Source organism: Tachysurus vachellii, chromosome 21 (assembly GCF_030014155.1).
Source record: "Tachysurus vachellii isolate PV-2020 chromosome 21, HZAU_Pvac_v1, whole genome shotgun sequence".
Taxonomy (NCBI): Eukaryota; Metazoa; Chordata; class Actinopteri; order Siluriformes; family Bagridae; genus Tachysurus; species Tachysurus vachellii.
In genome coordinates, this window is record NC_083480.1 from 18,872,108 (window position 1) to 18,878,794 (window position 6,687).

General features: G+C 39.4%; 1 pseudogene; it reads left to right on the forward strand.

Moving 5' to 3' along the window:
* Positions 1-451: 451 nt before the first annotated feature.
* On the forward strand, positions 452-5,254 carry LOC132863958 (NLR family CARD domain-containing protein 3-like; annotated as a pseudogene).
* The last annotated feature ends 1,433 nt before the right edge of the window (positions 5,255-6,687 follow it).

A 6,687-nucleotide genomic window follows, 5' to 3' on the forward strand; every position in this document is an offset into this window, starting at 1 on the left:
ATTCTGCTTGAGGAATGTCCTAATAAATTGAACTCCATTCCGTGTTTTACCTGCAGCAGAATGGAGTTGTTGTAGTGAAGCTTCTGTTATTAAACTAGATTATCACAATGAGATTTACTAAGTGTTTCGGTATCACATCATATGACACTGATAACAGCACCGACCAATACTAAAAAAGCTCATCACTAACTTATAATGCAGCTCATATAATATAATCCTCACATTATGTGTCCACACACACATACACCCCCCCCCCCCCCCCCGAACACACACATACGTCAGCATAAACCAGACAAACCAGTTAGACCAGTATCAGTAAGAGTGAAAATCAGCAGCTCCATTTTGTGTGGAGTGAAAACTAAAAGATTTCAGGAGTAAAAACAAAGTGAGTATCTAAAGCTCTAATATATAAACACACTGAAGTGACACTAGATGCAGAAGAGTTTTGTAAGTGAACTCTGTGCTGATTCAGGGTTTAATTTAACACACCGATGTTGGAGTGAAGTAAACGTGTGTCCTGCTGTAATCTGGAGAAGGAGACATGACCTCCAACATGAGTGTGTCTGGAAAACAGGACTTAAAGAAAGACGAGAGGTGACTTACTTTTACATTCACCAGCAATAAATACACACCGTCTCATGGGAACACATCTGTATCTCTAAACACTCACTAGTTAACACAGGAACTCAAATTTGCTTTAAGGTGTTTAATAGCAGTGAATATATCACTGATCTGATCTAAGAACAGTTTAGACAAATCATTCACTGAGAGAAGAGTAAAAAGGACTGTGTAATGTGGAGCATAAGAGCAGCATAGCTTTGTGTCAGTGAACTCTACAGGCTTTAAGACCCAGCTGAGTCAGTTAGCTGTGATTGGGACTCCTGATATCAGTGTAATTCCTGACTTATGAGGCCTGTCTCCTGTTTGAATAAGTGTACAGACTGGATCTGAATTAAAAAGATGGAATTATTGGTGTTTAATGATGAACACATTGTTTAACAGTGCTGAGTATTAATTATTGCTGATATTTCTATTCTAGAATGATGAAGAGAAAGAGATCAGACTCACCAGAACCCAGCTGTGTGTCCATGAAGAGTGACGGGTCAATGGTGCGTCCATTTTTTGTCTCAGAGACAGAGACAGTTCTACTGATGTGAGGTCAGTATAGTGAGGTGTTTTACAGCAGTGTTCCACCTGATCAAACTCACTTGTCTCATTATGAAGCACTTCATGAGCTTTATCAGGTGTTGAAGCAGTAAAACACTAAACTGTTCAGTGCTGCAGCTCTCGGACTGGCAGTGAGAAAAAGTGCTTTAAGAGTTCAGTTCAGTCTGCAGTCCCTGAGCTGGAGGGTCTGTGGTGCTACAGAAGAACATTTACACCTGGGACATTAATGACAATATAAAGATTTTATTCATTTATTCAAACATTTGTTTCTAAACATGTTGGTGTCAGTTAGGAAATCCTGAAATCAGTGTATTGTGTTAAGAGGATAGTGTTAAATATCTGTGTCTGTATTTATTAGTGTGTGATTTGTGTAGCTATGAATACATATAGTCCATATTACATGATGTGTTTTGTTTGTTCACAGACCACAAAAATCAAACATCAGCACAAATCAGCTGGACTCTATATTCAAGGTGTGTGTGTTGTTTTTAAAGTGTGTAATATGTGTGTTGTGATCCCTGTAATGTCTTGATGTGCAGCAGCATTAAGGGTAATCAGTTGTATGAGTTTTAAATGTGATAATAAAAATAGACTTTTCTTCTTTTGATAAAATAAAAGCCTCTCTCACTGTGTAACATGATAATATTTAGATCTGTTCCTGTGTGTTTCTAACCAGGAGCTGGAACACAAAGTCATCACTCTGATAAAGAATGAGCTGAAGAGGTTTAGGAAGCTCCTGAGACCAGATTACCCAGCATGCACTGAGAGGGAGGTGGAGGATGAGGAGGATCTGCACAGTGTCAGAGATGGAGCGCTGAAGATCACACTGCACGTACTGAAGAACATGAACCACACAGATCTCGCTAACACACTGCACAACAGTAAGAGCTCTGAGTCATGACTTTATTCCATCAGCTTCACTTTAGAGAGATGAAATAGTTTTAGATATGAACACTTTTAGTTTTAAATTTAATTTTAATATCATGTTGTATCTGTTCATGGTCCAGCTTCAATGATATTTAGTACATCAGTCAGGAATTAACAGCAGTGTTTGAACGATTTTGCATTATAACTATTTATTACTAAACTAGATATTACTTTGTTTATTAGAACTCGCCTCTGTGTATCAGACAAAGTTGAAGTCCAAGCTGAGAGAGAAGTTTAAAAGAATTAATGAAGGAATCTCACAGCATGGAAGCTCAGCACTTCTGAATGAGATCTACACTGAGCTCTACATCACAGACGGTTGGAGTGGAAACATCAATAATGAACATGAGGTGAGACAGATTGAGGCAGCGTCCAGGAGACCAGCAACACAGGAGAAACCCATCAAATGTAATGAAATTTTTAAAGACAAGTCCATCGGAACTGTGCTGACTAAAGGAGTTGCTGGAATTGGAAAAACAGTCTCAGTGCAGAAGTTCATTCTGGACTGGGCTGAAGGAAAAGAAAATCAGGACGTCAACTTCATGTTTCCACTTCCCTTTAGAGAGCTGAATCTGATGAAGGAGAAAAATCTCAGTTTGATGAAACCTCTTCATCACTTTTTCCCAGAAATAAGAAAACTAGAATCAATAGACTGTGACTCCTACAAAGTGGTGTTGATCTTTGATGGTCTGGATGAGTGTCGACTTCCTCTAAATTTCCAGAAGAATGAGATATTGTGTGATGTGACAGAGTCAGCCTCAGTGGATGTACTGCTGACAAACCTCATCAAGGGGAATCTGCTTCCCTCTGCTCTCCTCTGGATAACCACAAGACCAGGAGCAGCCAATCAGATCCCTCCTGAGTGTGTAGACCAGGTAACAGAGGTACGAGGCTTCAGTGATAATCAGAAAGAGGAGTACTTTAGGAAGAGGATCAGTGATCAGAGACTGACCAATAAAATCATCACACACCTGAAGTCTTCAAGAAGCCTCTACATCATGTGCCACATCCCAGTCTTCTGCTGGATCTCAGCCACTGTTCTAGAGAGAATGTTGGGTGAAGCAGAGAGTGGAGAGATCCCCAAGACTCTGACTCAAATGTTCACACACTTCCTGATCTTTCAGATCAAACACAAGGACCAAAAGTACCATCAGAAATGTGACCCTGATCCTCAGCAGACCAGAGAGAGTATCATGGCACTGGGAAAACTGGCTTTCCTCCAGCTGGAGAAAGGAAACCTGATCTTCTATGAGGAAGACCTGAGAGAGTGTGGCATTGATGTCAGAGAAGTGTCAGTGTACTTAGGAGTGTGTACCCAGATCTTCAGAGAGGAGTTTGGGCTTCACCTGGGGAAGGTGTTCAGCTTTGTACATCTGAGTGTTCAGGAGTTTCTGGCTGCTTTATACACATTTCTCTCCTTGATCAGCAGAAATGTAACAGAACATCAAACCTCTGATCTGTCTGATCTTTTCAGGAAATCAAACCTGTCTGATCTCCTCAGGAGTTCAGTGGACAAGGCCTTACAGAGTGAGAATGGACACCTGGACCTGTTCCTCCGCTTCCTTCTGGGTTTCTCACTGGAGACCAATCAAACTCTTTTACGAGACTTAATGCCACAGACAGGAAGCAGATCTCACAGCAAACAGGAAACAGTGGAGTACATCAAGGAGAAGATCAAGGAGAATCCATCTCCAGAGAAATCCCTCAATCTGTTCCACTGTCTGAATGAACTGAATGATCATTCTCTAGTGCAGGAAGTACAAACTTACCTGAACAGAGAAGTTTACAGTCGTCTCAGTGACACCAGACTCTCTCCTGCTCAGTGGTCAGCTCTGGTGTTTGTGTTACTGACCTCAGAACAGGAGCTGGATGTGTTTAATTTGAGTGAATATGATCCATCAGATGAATGTCTTCTGAGGCTGCTGCCAGTGGTCAAAGCTTCCAGAAAAGCTGAGTGAGTATTTTTATTTATAAGTGTATTACTGCATGGTTTATTATTTTAATGTAACACTGAACTGCACTGTTTGGATTAATGTTTGTTAATAGTTCCTCTAATCATCTTTAAATGAACCTCTGGTACTTTTACAGAAGATTGTTTCACTTTTTACACTAACATGTTATATCTGAACTGAGGGCTGGGCCACATGGACAAAATCTTATAACATCATATGAGGCATTTTATAGCTTTTATATATGAATCATGAAAAATTAAGTGTTCTCTAAAATTTATGTAAAAACATCTATACAAAATAACTGGATGCATTTAAGAACTAAAGACATTTTTGAACTAAACACCAGTGAAATACTTTTTCTTTTCTGTTTATTTTGAAAGTTACATTTAACAAAACTCTGACTGATGAGAAACATCAGACTGACAAAATGGGATCAATATGGATAGAAAATATAAAAAGTACATATTAAAACACTCTAATGTCCTTCAAGTATCTCTTTTTGTTCAAGTTCCTCATCTTTTGTTGTGTGTGACACAGTGTTGTGGGGAGATTCACTCTGTCATGGCTTTTTTAATCAATTGTTCTTTCTAATAAAAATGAAATATAAATGCTTTTTAAAAATTTAACCCAATACGAAGGGAAAACAAAAATCTCCTTCAGTCTGCATTACTGCTAAACTTTACCAAGGACTGAGCTCGTGGTAAATAAATCATCAATCATCATTTTGGACCTCGACACATTGGACAGACGAAGTTGGAAAATGTTCAGCTTTATCTTCTTATTATGTTAGAAACAAGCTAGGCAGCTAACTCAGATGAGTGATGAAGATTTTCTTTCTCTAACACTGAACTGTTTGTAGAGGATGGAGTTTAAATGTGACTTTTTATATGAAGACTTTTATTTTGATGTGGTTCTTTTTTCTTTGCTTCTCAAGTGTACAAGCAGGTAAAAAGAGAGAGGATGAATAATGTGTCACAGGTGAGTGTAGTGTCGTGACCGCTGTTATTAAAAAGTCCTGTTTTGTTCTACTTGGAGCTCGACAAAGACACCAAACTGTTAATGACCGATCACATTCTTGTTCTTGGGTCGTGATTGTTGTTAATCTGTTGTGGTTAAATTATAGACACAGTTTTTTGTCTGGTTCACTGCATCAGAAGATGGTGGATGTGGTAAAAACAGACGGTGAACACAAAGACGGTTGCACGTGACGGTCGGTCAGTTTTATCAAGGCAAGGCAAGGCAAGTTTATTTGTATAGCACATTTCATACACAGAGGTCATTCAAAGTGCTTTACATAGAAATTAGAAAACAGTTTATAAGAGAGGGAGGGAAAATAAAAAAAAGGAAAAATAAGTGACATACGATAAAATCATAATAAAAACAAAGAACAATTAAAGAAAATAAATGTGATTTCAATAAAAACAGTTTAAAATATGTTAAAAAGAATAAAACAGGAGTAAAAGTGATTTCGATAAAAAAGTGCAGTCAGTGTGAAGCAGCACAATGCTCATTCAGTAAATGCAGATTTAAACAGATGTGTTTTTAATCTTGATTTAAAAGTGTCTACTGTTGAAGCACATCTGATCTCTTCTGGAAGCTGATTCCAGCTATAGGTGGCATAATAACTAAATGCTGACGCACCTTGTTTTGAGTGAACCCTTGGTATCTCTAACTGACCTGATCCTAATGATCTGAGTCATCTGCTTGGTTTATATTCAATTAGCATATCTGTAATGTATTTCGTTCCTAAGCCATGAAGTGATTTATAAACGAGTAGCAATATTTTAAAATCTATTCTAAATGGAACTGGAAGCCAGTGTAAGGACCTGAGGACTGGAGTGATGTGCTCAGATTTTTTGGTTCTGGTCAGAATTCTGGCAGCAGCGTTCTGTATGAGCTGCAGCTGTCTAATGGTCTTTTTGGGGATCCCAGTAAGGAGTCCATTGCAATAATCCACCCTGCTGGTGATGAAAGCATGAACAAGTTTCTCTAAGTACTGTCTTGAGACAAAACATCTAATTCTGGCTATATTTCTGAGATGGTAGTAAGCTGATTTGCTTATCGCTTTCACATGGCCACTGAAATTAAGGTCAGCCTCTAAATTTACACCAAGATTTCTGACTTTATTTTGTGTCTTTAGAACCCTAGAGTCAAGGTGTGTGTTAACCTTGAGAGTTTCATCTTTATTTCCGAATACAATGACTTCGGTTTTGTCTTGTTTTGACGCAGCCAACTGTTAATTTCATCAATGCACTTACATAGAGAGTCAATGGGGCTGTACTCATTAGGGGACAGGGCTAAGTATAACTGGGTGTCATCTGCATAGCTGTGGTAAGCAAATTGGTTCTTTTTCATTATTTGACCAATTGGGAGAATATACAATTAAAGAGGCGTTGCAAGAATTGAGCCCTGTGGGACTCCACATGTCATGGATGTCCACTCAGATTTATGGTTACTCCCCAGACACTTCCTCCAGCTCCTCAGGGGGAATACCGAGGCGTTCCCAGGCCAGCCGAGAGACATAGTCCCTCCAGCATGTCCTAGGTCTTCCCCGGGGCCTCCTCCCGGTTGGACATGCCCGGAACACGTCCCCAGGGAGGCGTCCAGGAGGCATCCGGAACAGATGCCCGAGCCACCCTAC